Consider the following 12608-nt stretch of genomic DNA (forward strand, 5'->3'; position numbering starts at 1 on the left):
CGAAGGCAGACGCTTAATGACTGAGCCACCCAGGCGCCCCGGGTCTTGTTTTTCTATCCATTCTGACACTCTATGCCTTTTGATTGGAGCATTTAGTCCATTTACATTCAGAGTAATTATTGATAGATATGTATTTAGTGACATTTTATTACTTGTTTTGCTGTTGTTTCTGGAGATTTTCTCTGTTCCTTTCTTGTCTTTGTCACTTTTAGTCTTTCTTTTCCATTCAAAGAGTCCCCTTCAACATTTCTTGCAGGGCAAGTTTAGTGGCTAAGAACTCCTTTAGTTTTTATTTGTCTGGGAAATTCTTTATCTCTCCTATTCTGAATGACAGCCTCGCTGGATAGAGTACTCTTGGTTGCAGATTTTTCCCATTCAGCACATTGAATATATCATGCCACTGTCTTCTGGCTTGCCAAGTTTCTGTGGAGAAATCTGTAGCTAGCCTTATGGGTCTTCCCTTGTACATTAGGCACTTCTTTTATCTTGCTGCTTTTAGGAATTTTTTGTTAAGATTTTTAAAAAAATTTATTTGTCGGAGAGAGAAAGAGCGCACACAAGTGAGTGCACAAGCAGGGGGAGCGGCAGGCAGAGGGAGAAGCAGGCTCCCTGATGAGCAAGGAGTCCTACGCAAGACTCAATCCCAGGACCCCGGGATCATGACCTGAGCTGAAGGCAGATGCTTAACCGACTGAGCCACCCAGGCATCCCTAGGATTTTTTTTCTTTATTGCTATATTGTGCAAACTTAATTACAATATGTCTTGATGTTGGCCTGCTTTTGTTTATTTTGATGGGTGTTCTCTGTGCCTCCTGGACCTGGATGTCTGTTTCTCTCCCAGATTAGGGAAATTTTCAGCTATTATTTCCTATTATTTATTATTTCCTATAATAAATTTTCTGCCTCCTTTTCTCTGTCTTCTTCTGGGTCTTGTATAATACAAATGTTACTATATTTGATGGAGTTACTGAGTTCCCTAAGTATATTCTCATGTTGGAAAATTCTTTATATCTTTTGTTCAGCTTCATTATTTTCCATTATTTTATCTTCTTTTTTAAAAAAATACTTTATTTATTTAGAGAGACAGAGAGAGCACGCACGTGCATGCATGTGCGAATGGGTGGAAGGGCAGAGGGAGAGGGAGAGAGAGAATCTCAAGCAGACTCTGCACTGAGTGTGAAGCCCAACATGGGGCTTGATCTCAGGACCCTGAAATCATGACCTAAGCTGAATTCAAGAATCAGATGCTTAACCGACTAAGCCACCCAGGCACCCCTGAATCAAAGATTTTATATTCCGTCAAGCTGTCCAAATATTAAAGCTATGGAAAAACAGTTTCAACACACAAAATGTAGGGAATTCTGTATCAATAAGCCCCCGCCTTTTTTTAAAGATTTATTTATTTATTTGAGAGAGAGTGTGTGAGTGGAGGGAGGGGCAAAGGAGAGAGAGAATCTTCAAACAGACTCCCTGCTGAGCACAGAGCCTGATGTGGGGGTCCATCCCACAGCCTATGAGATCATAACGTGAGCTGAAACCAAGAGTCCAACACTCAACCAACCAAGCCACCCAGGGCGCCCCATCAATAAGCCCTTCTTGAAGAATTTACTAGAGAATGAACTTCATCCAACCAAGTGATGATTGGAAGAACTTGGGTAAAAGGGCTGAGGGTAAGCATTCAATAATCTATAAATATATGTGTGAGATAAAAACAAAGCGGGGTATGAGGGTGGACCACTAACATACAAATATTATATATTATGAAACAGTAGAAATAATGCATTTTAAAAATGGGGAAGATAAGGAAGAGGGAAAAAGGAAAATAGGAAACTGTCACTGTTAGATAGGTATTAGGTGGGTATTAAAAGATAATGAAAAAATTGTGGCGCCTGGCTGGCTCAGTTGGTGGAGTGTGTGACCCTTGATCTCAGGGTTGTGAATTCGAGCCCCACGTTGGGTGTAGAGATTACTTAAAAATAAGATCTTAAAAAAAGTAAATAAAAGATAATGAACAAATTAAAAACCCTGGTAAACTAGATAATAAAAGGTTAATTAACAAAACAGGGGACCAAGAGCATTAAAAAAGATATAAATACAAAAGTAACCACTAAAACAAAAATATAAACCTTCCTAAAAATTATAAATAAGGGATGCCTCCGTGGCTCAGTCTGTTAAGCATCTGCCTTCGGCTCAGGTCATGATCTCAGGGTCCTGGGATCGAGTCCCACATCGGGTTCCTTGCTCAGCAGGGAGCCTGCTTCTCCCTCTGGCCTGCAGCTCCCCCTGCTTGTGTGCTCTCTCTCTCTCTCTCTAACAAATAAATAAATAAAATCTTTTAAAAAGTTATAAATAAAAGAGCAAAGAATGCATATTTCATAGAGAAAGAAGTGGGATGTATAACAAAATATAATAAAATGTTTTGATAGAATTAATATCAAATATGTTAGTCATAATAATAAATGTGAATGGGCTTTATTTATTAAAACAAAAGGATCTTCAATTTGGCTCATGAAACTGAACTCAACTATATGCTATATACAAGAGATAACACCTAAAACAAAGTGATTCAGAAAGGCTAAATGTAAAGGGATGAACAAAAATATACCAGGCAAAAGGACATAAAAAGAACCTGGAAATATAAAAACAAAACCTCATATTAACTCTTGGCTAAAAGGAGAAATACAAGCTGAAAGTATATCACTTTAAATAAATAATAGACAATGAAAACTTTACATATCAGGATCGATGAAATGCATTCAAAACACCGATTAGAGAAAAATTAATAGCACTAAATACTTTTTCAATAAGAATGAAAGACCAAAAATAATGAGTTAGATTGGCAGTTTAAACACCTAGAAAAAGAACAGTGTAAAATAAAAGAAAGCACAAGGAAGAAAATATGAAAGATAAAAGCAGAAATTAATGAGCTAGAGAAGAGAAAAACAGTAACTCTAATTTATATATCAAAATCCTGTTTTTTTTTGTGGAAAAATTAATGAAACAGAGAAATCACTAATTAGATGGATCAAGAAAAAAGAAAGTACAAATATATAGAATAAGAAATGATGAGGGAAAAACCTTTTTTTAAAAATTTATTTTTATTTATTTATTTATTTAAAAAAGATTTTATTTATTCATCTGAGACACAGAGATACAGAGAGAGAGAGAGCATGAGCAGGGAGAGAGGCAGAGGGAGAGGGAAAAGCAGGCTCCTTGCTGAGCCAGCAGCCGGATATGGGGCTCGATCCCAGGACCCTGGGATCATGACCTGAGCTGAAGGCAGACGCTTAACCATCTGAGCCACCCAGGCGCCCCGGGAAAAACCTTTTAAACAGAAGAAAATTTAAAAGTCTTAAGATACTACTTTCCTGACCTCTAGGTAAATAGATTGTAAAATCTAGATGAAATGCATAATTTCTTGGGGAAATACATATTGCCTAAGTTGATCCCCTTGGATCAACTTAATCAAATTTCACAGAAGAAATGGAGACAATTATTAAGAAACTATCCCCCCAAAATGCACAAAGCCCAGATTGTTCCACAGGTGAATTCTACCAATTCTACTATTTTCCCATTATATTGCTTATCATCCTGTATTGTGATTGACTATTTGTTTGCCTGAATCCTCCCATAAAATGTAAGTTCCAGAGGGTCCGACTTGTGTCCATCTTGCTCATCATATGATTCTAATAGCCGCTTTGGATATATAAACTTTGTAAAATGGTCCTTGCTATCTATATAACAAATATTTCCCTACAATCAAGAGGTCATTTATTCATTCATTTACTCATTACGCTACAAGCAGTCCTCAGTTTGCACAGTTGTATCATTACACATGAACTTCAGTTATTGGAGTTTAAATACTCCAGTTTATATATAAATAACACCAGTCTCCCCAAAATCTGGCAAGTTTCATTTACTACAGTGCATTAACTGTGAGTAGTCACAGAGAATACAAACTTTGCTGCTAGATCTTCAGTCCTCAGATCACTAGGTAAATAACAGACGCACATCATCATCAGTGACCATTCATATCGCTTCTTTAAAGTCTGTCAGAACTCTTCAAGGGACTGGCCACTGTGCACCTGTTACTCAGTTCAGGCACAGACTGCAAAGCCTTTACTTGCATTGCCTCCTGTCTCCCAATGATAAACCCACATGATATTTTACAAAAATGGGTATCTGAAAGAGGAATTGGCAAACAAAGGAAGAAAAGGGATACCCAGAAAGTGAAATTCGAATTTCACATAGTTACAAGAAATAGCTCATCCTGGGAATGCTGAAATATCACCATGTGAGAAAATCCAAATATGCAGCCGTAGCTAGTTATGAAGGCAATCTGAACAACATAAATGAGGAAAGTGATTGTGGCCGAAAAAGATGAAGATCCGGAGGAATTGAGGCTGGCAAAAATTTCATGTTAAAGGAACTCTCAGAGGTATTTCACCACGTTGAAAGTTCAGTCATATAGAAAATTGATCCAAACTTTGAAAGGAGTATGAGAATTTGCCAAGGCATAGGGAAGATACCCATTCCAGCTGAAAAGTTATACAATGAAAAGGTAAGCACTGTATAAACCACTCTTGATAAACGTTTTTTTTTTCAGAGAAATAAAACATTTTATTTTTCCATGTTTCTAATTTTTAAATTACAGTAAACTAAATATTAGTTTTACTACTTTTTCACTTTGCTATGCACTGATAACTGACATTAGAGTGTCTTTACTGTTTAGGTAAATTTTGATGGTCATGGAACAATTGTAACTTTTCCTATAGATTATTAAGAATCTTTTGCCTGAAGGCGCCTGGGTGGCTCAGCTGGTTAAGCGACCGACTCTTGGTTTGGCTCAGGTCATGATTTCAGGGCCGTAAGATTGAGCCCTGCATCAGGCTCCACACTCAGCACAGAGTCTATTTGTCCCTCTCCCTCTGCTCCTCCCCCTGCTTGCACATGCATGCTCTCTTTTTCTCAAATAAATAAGTAAATAAAATCTTAAAAAAAAAGAAGAATGCTTTACCTGTTTATAATAACCAAGATATGGAAGCAACCCAAATGTCCATTGATAGATGGACACACACACACACACACATATATACATATATATATACACACACACATATATATATAATGGCTGAGTAATATTCCATTATATACAATTATATATTTATATACTTAAAAATTATAATTTATATAAGTAAAATAAGTCAGAGAAAGACAAATACCATATGATTTCACTAATATGTGAAATTTAAGAAACAAAACCAATGAATAAAGAAAAAAAGGGACAAACTGAAAAAAGGACTCTCAGACTGAGAGAATAAACTGATGGTTACCAGAGGGGAGGTGGATGCGGGATGGGTGAAATCGGTGATGGGGATTAAAAGGACACTTATCTTTTTTTTTTTTAAGATTTTATTTATTTATTTGAGAGAGAGAATGAGATAGAGAGCATGAGAAGGGGGAGGGTCAGAGAGAGAGGCAGACTCCCTGCTGAGCAGGGAGCCCGACGTGGGACTCGATCCCGGGACACCAGGATCATGACCTGAGCCGAAGGCAGTCGCTTAACCAACTGAGCCACCCAGGTGCCCAGGACACTTATCTTGATGAGCACTGAGTAATGTACAGAATTGTTGAATCACTATATTGTACGCCTGAAACTAGAATAACACTGTAAATTAATTATACCAAAAAAAATTTTTTTTTAATTCTAAAAGTTAGAAAAAAAAAAGAAATGGTTCAGTCCTGTGGAGATCTTGAGAGATAAAAGTATAAACCCAGCTACCAATATATATATATTTTTTTTTAATCCTTTTTTTAAAGATTTTATTTATTTGAGAGAGCAAGAGAGAGTGAGATAGAGAGTTCGCATGGGGCGGGAGCAAAGGCAGAGGGAGAAGCAGGCTTCCCGCTGAGCAGGGAGCCCAGTGCGGGACTCGGTCCCAGGACCCTGGGATCATGACGTGAGCTGAAGGCAGATGCTTAACCAACTGAGCCACCCAGTTGCCCCAGATACAAATATATTAACTTATGAAAACTATACTTGGCAAAGTGATCAGACCTTATGCCCTATGGACAGTGAATTTTTAAATTTTGATTTCCAGTCAGAATGTTGCTTAAGGAGTACAAGCAGCGTAATTTGCTAGCTGTGCACCTGGCATTGGCTTAATCAGGCTGATGGGAAAGTTCTCTCTCCACTCCTCCTCTCCTCTTCTCTCTCTTCCTCCCCACCACTCCCCTCCTGAGGACAAGGCTAAATCACAAAGGGTAGAATGATAAAATTAAGCAGAGCCAGAGCCTTCATTATGCTGTATCTGGAGCCTGTCCTACACTTAGACTTCCTGTTTGGTGAAATAATACCTTTCCTTCACATCTAGGACAGTTGGAGCATTCTGTTACTTGCAGCCAAGAGCATCTTCCAGATACAACATACAGTCAGTCAGTACAAAAGATGTTATGTTTATGTTTATAGCTCTTCAGTTTACTCTAGACAATGCTGGATGTGCCCCCCACCCCAACATATCACTCTCTGATGCTCACCATCTCCTTCCAACTCCTGCCTTCTCCATTCAGATATATTAATACCAACTTTTTTCAGAGCAGTTTTTGTTTTATTAACTCAGCAATAATTAACTTTCTCTTTCTGCCTGAGGCCTAGAAGATGTTCTACAGTTAAGATGACTTCATATAATGAACGCGATACCTGTGTTTATAATTTAGGTCTCACTCACCCCTGTAACAGGACATATCCACATATCAGTTGACATGGACACATTCCAGGGTAAACATCACTTCATGTTCAACCACTTGGTTCAAATTAAGGTCTTTATTACAGTCCATTCAAATCTCTACTCTTCATACCTGGCTCTAGTATGTCAGATTCTCTTATTTCAGAGCAAGATACTATATATATATATTTTTAAAAGATTTTATTTATTTATTTGACAGAGAGAGACACAGAGAGAGGGAATACAAGCAGGGGGAGTGGGAGAGGGAGTAGCAGGCTTCCCGCCAAGCAGAGAGCCTGATGCAGGGCTCGATCCCAGGACACTAGGATCCTGACCTGAGCCGAAGGCAGACGCTTAATGACTGAGCCACCCAGGTGCCCCAAGATACTATATTTTGAATAAATAAAAACTTCACTGTAGCTGATTTTGACCTGGAGATTTTTCAGTTCCAAAAAAATAGTAAGTGGCTTTTCCTCAGATAATCTCCCAAACTTAAATGTAATGTCACCCATGGGACTGTTATGAATAGATGCTACCAGAATTCCAAATACAGATTCCAACACCAGCAAACAGTAACATTCTTTGGGATTAGCTGTCCCTTCTATCAACTTGGCTCCTACAAAGAGGTTGAACCATTATGGAATGCAGAATGTTTTTGAATATGGCTGTTAGTCAGACAAGAGAGGCCTGGAGCAGTACCTAAGTGTTGACTAAAGATATAAGGTGAGAACTTTACAGCAAGAATTAAAACAAAAATAACAAACAGCGCATGGATGTCTACAACAAGAAAGGCATTACAGATGAATTACTGAATTCAAATGCCCTCATTTTATCCAGAACCCTGTTAAATTAAGCACAAGAAAAGCATTTCTAAATGAGTTAACATCCAAGATTGTAAGCTAATAATAAAGTAATGGTATTTATTGTGTATATATATCTGGTGACATCATAGAAGGCTGAGATATGTTATCTCATTCTGTCCTCACCACAATTCTGTAAAGTAGATATTGTTCTACCTATTTTCCAAATCTTGATGAAAATGTCTTACCCAAGTCTCATAACAAGTAAGTGCTAGAAATGAGAGGTATTCACAGGTCTGCCTGGCTCCAAGCTCTGTGGTGTCTCCATTTCCAAGCAGCATTTATAGGCGTCGTTTTTCATGACTGGCAGAACAACATTTGTAAGTACTTACATGAAGCTGTAAGTAAGTAAGCTGTAAGAAGTAAGTAAGTGCTTACATGGACCTTAAAAAAACGCTGAAGTATATAGATTTACAGCTATTTGAAGGCCCAGCTTTTTAACTTCTCTACAACAAATCCCAAGGCCTAGACTCCGTTCAGATTAATTTCATTACAAAAACACATGATTGACAAATTTGAATTTAAATGCTCTATTTTAGAGGACTTTTTTTTTTTTTTAAGATTTTATTTATTTATTTGAGAGAGAGAGAATGAGAGACAGAGAGCATGAGAGGGAGGAGGGTCAGAGGGAGAAGCAGACTCCCTGCCGAGCAGGGAGCCCGATACGGGACTTGATCCCAGGACTCCAGGATCATGACCTGAGCCGAAGGCAGTCGCTTAACCAACTGAGCCACCCAGGTGCCCCTATTTTAGAGGACTTTTTAAATCATTGACATTGATTAATTTCTATAAAGCTGAGAACACATTTTATTTTATTTAAATTCAATTAATTTGAGAACATATCTTAAAATTTGACATACCATAACAATTTGTCCCAAAAAAGGATGTGCCATTTATATTTTCACTAATGATACTGTATGAATATGTTTGTTTCCCCCCTTACTCTTAGCTATACTGGGTGTGATCACACTTTAAAATTTTTGTCAATTTGGGCGCCTGGGTGGCTCAGTTGGTTAAGCGACTGCCTTCGGCTCAGGTCATGATCCTGGAGTCCCTGGATCGAGTCCCGCATCGGGCTCCCTGCTCGGCAGGGAGTCTGCTTCTCCCTCTGACCCTCCCCCCTCTCATGTGCTCTGTCTCATTCTCTCTCTCTCAAATAAATAAATAAAATCTTTAAAATAAATAAATAAATAAAATTTTTGTCAATTTGATAAGTGTAAAGAGTATTTTCTTTTAATTTGCATTTCTATAGTTAAGGGTGAAGTTGAGTACACTAACACTGATTTATTGTCCATTTATATCTGTTTTGCAGAGATCTCTCCGGTTATGTCTTTTGCTCATTTTTCTTAAATATTGATCATTTTCTTGTTAATTATAAGAATCCTTTTTATAGTAAGGCAATGAACCCTTTGTAATATTTTCCCCCTTGTCATGTTTTAAAAATAACTGTTCTAAAAAATTTTTTTCCCTAACTTGTCATTTGTCTTACATCACATGTTTTTATTTTGTCAAAGAGAAATGTTTTAGTATTGTCAAATATATTAATTGTAATGAATAATCCCATCTTTTCTTCAACAATTTGAAATGTCACATGAAATATTTCACTAATTATTAAATGCACATCTTTTTGACCTCTTAAAGCCTCTGAAGTCAGAATATGTCTTAAAATTGGTAACTTTTTTTTTTATAAAGATTTTATTTATTTGACAGAGAGAGACACAGCGAGAGAAGGAACACAAGCAGAGGAAGTGGGAGAGGGAGAAGCAGCTTCCTGTGGAGCAGGGAGCCCAATGCGGGGCCGGATCCCAGGACCCCGGGATCATGACCTGAGCCGAAGGCAGACACTTAATGACTGAGCCACCCAGGCGCCCCTAAAATTGGTAACTTTTTATTACTGCTGTTAGTCAGGTGAAGGAATTGTCCTTGCTTGTGTGTGTGCACAAGTTGTTCATGGTTGTTAATATTTCCATCACCTCAGCTGACTTATTTTATAATTAAGGGAGGGGAATTCAGTGCAATTTGAGTTGGTCTAGCCACAATGACACATTACAAAGCCACCACAAGATCATACACTTTTTACATACTAATAGAGTGAGCTGCATTTATAGAATTCTTTTTTTTTTTTAAAGATTTTATTTATTTATTTTAGAGAGAGAGAATGAGAGAGAGCACATGAGAGGGGGGAGGGTCAGAGGGAGAAGCAGACCCCCCGCTGAGCAGGGAGCCCGATGCGGGACTCGATCCCGGGACTCCAGGATCATGACCTGAGCCGAAGGCAGTCGCTTAACCAACTGAGCCACCCAGGCGCCCCCATTTATAGAATTCTTAATACTGCACTGTTCTTATGTTTCTATAATGAATTCTACCTGATATTCATGTATTATTTGGTAAATATATTACCGAGTTCCATTGAGCAGGATTTTATTTATAATTTTTGCAGTGACATTTATTAGTGAGATCGGGCTTTGTTTTTGTTTTTGTTTTTTCTTTTTGGTGCTATCTTTATAAAGTTTTGATGTAACAAGATTGTGCTAATTTTATTAAAATACTGAAAGTATTCTTTCTTATGCAAGAACTTAAACAGGTAAAATAATTTATTTCATGTATCTCTACAATTTGTAATAAAAAGTGCTGAAACCAAAATCATGAATAAAAGGGATGAAATAAGATGTTATAACATTTACTGTGTTCCCAAACACGTGAATGTGATAAGCCAGGGGCTATATCATACTTCAATTTATATTCAATTGATATTATGGCCATTTCAAGGATCTGGGACAATTTAAACTGTGATAAAAAGAAGTGGCAATTTTCAATTGACTCTCTAATTTCTAATTCTCAAAGTTATATGGGAGGTATGTGACTTTTTTTTATATGTATGAATCCAAAATGCATATATGTAACATAAATTTCTATATATTGAGAAATCCATCTTTGAAAAACAGAGAGCATTTGTATTTTATCCTTTCCTGGCAATTGCACAGGATTGCACACAATATTAATAAATAAGTGAATGTTATAACCATAATGGCTCTTAAAAGCTCGCGCATCTCTTATGTATCACTTTGTACGTACCATCTCACTTATTTACCATCATACACAGATGAGGAGACTGAGGCCCAGAGAGATGAAGTGACGTGTCGGAAAGCATGAAGCTTTAGCCTGGAGGGAGAGCCAAATGTTCAAATCAACGTCCATCTAATATTCAAAACTACGTTATTTGGCTCCCGTGTGCTGCTTTTCAATATGAGTCCTCCTGCAATCCAAGAACATACTTTGGCTGCCAGTTCTTACCTCAAATATCTATAAATGAGTAGGGAATTTCTGAGGCTGTGTGTGAACTGTCAAGAGCCACAGATTTTCTTGTTATACAGGTACCTACTCATTGCTGAAAGCCAAAGATAATTCATTATGAAATACCAAGTGTGAGAAACTATGTTTTTAGTAGACTTGAAAGCAACATGCATATGGCAGGAACTCCTACTTTCATGGGCTCATTTATGCACTTTCAAAGAGTGCTGTTGAAAATTAAATGTTGAACACAGTTCCTTTATCTCTCACATACCAGATAAGAGAGCATTTCTGTCTTCTTTCTCAGTTCTTAACAGTCTCACCCAAACCAGAGGCAGATTTGAGATTACGATGGGATACTCTCCAGGTAACATTAATCTGTCCATCACTTAGTTCTGAGTCAAAGCAACAGCATGACACGCACTCGTAAACTTGTGTAAACTTCAACGTGCTCTGAGGCAGGTACGACTCGGCTCCCTGCAATAGTGGGCAAAACCTTTAGACACCGAACATGTGTCATATTCATAGGAAAGTTGCAGGGGAAGTTTCTGCTTGGCTCATGTCATAATAGATTTGCTTGTTCTGCCCAAACAGGTTGATTTATTTGGGGATTTACTAATTTACCCTTGCTAAACATGTTGATCAAACTTGATCTGAGCCAAGTAGAAGTAGGCCAAGTGGTTTACCAGTAATATAGATAAAAATAAAACTTGTTTGAAGTCAGGTAGCTTGACTAATCACATAAGGAATTTGTTTTACACTTGTACACACCCTTCAACAGAATTTTCAGTTACTCAGACTTAAAATTGAGAAAGGCAGATACTTTCTATTCTTGATAGTTTAGTTCATTTGAAAACATCGCATGACAAGAGTTAGATATAGATCCAAATCAAGGCAACATGTATTTATCAAGGGGCCATTATATGCAAGGAACTGTGCTTGAAGAAGAAGAGGAGGAGGAGGAAAACAAAAGAGAAGGAGGAGAAGAAGAATAAAGCAAAGAAAGAGAAAAGGTATCTCCTTTGGGCTGGGGAGCAGGGAGTATTTGATCTTTCCCCGAAGCTTGTTTTAAAGAGCCCAAGTCAGCGGTGCCCTTGTAAGAGTGAGTAAAGTCAGACTGAGCTTCCAAATGACTGCATCTTTCAAAGTATGTTTCATCCAAGAAACTCACAATGTTTGACAATCAAGTTTATCTTTGAAACTGAAGAGAAACTAGACAATTTCTGCAAAGAGGAGACTCCTGGCTCCTGATAAGGAATATCGGCTGGGGGCTTCATCTCCCCAAAGCAGAAGTGAGAGTGAAGTGAGGCTCTGAGGATCCAACCTAAAGATTATGAGAAACCCCAGTAGAGGTGGGAGGATTCAAAAACTGGTGTGAGTGTGGAGATGGAATGGGAAGCAGGGGCCTCAGCCTGGGGAGGAGAATGGACTGGGTCCAGACAGCCAGACCAGAGCTTTTCAATTCTACACTTGCTTCCCCCCACACTGCCTTGGGAAGATCACATGGAAGTAAGAGCCGGGCCAGCTGTTGTCTCAGGAAACCATCAGGGCAGCCAAGAAGCCTGCTGGGGTGTGGTGAGGTGCTGAGGGAGACAGGTACTGCCTGACCAGGCTTCCCTAAGCACCCACACCTGCACCCACTCCCACCCACCACCGGGACTGGTATGTCACGTGCCAAGAAGATTGTTTCTTCCCAGCACAGGAGCGTGTTGCTGTGACTTAAGAGCAAAGC

Source organism: Mirounga leonina, unplaced genomic scaffold (genome assembly GCF_011800145.1).
Source record: "Mirounga leonina isolate KUSES-001 unplaced genomic scaffold, KU_Mleo_1.0 Mir_152, whole genome shotgun sequence".
Taxonomy (NCBI): Eukaryota; Metazoa; Chordata; class Mammalia; order Carnivora; family Phocidae; genus Mirounga; species Mirounga leonina.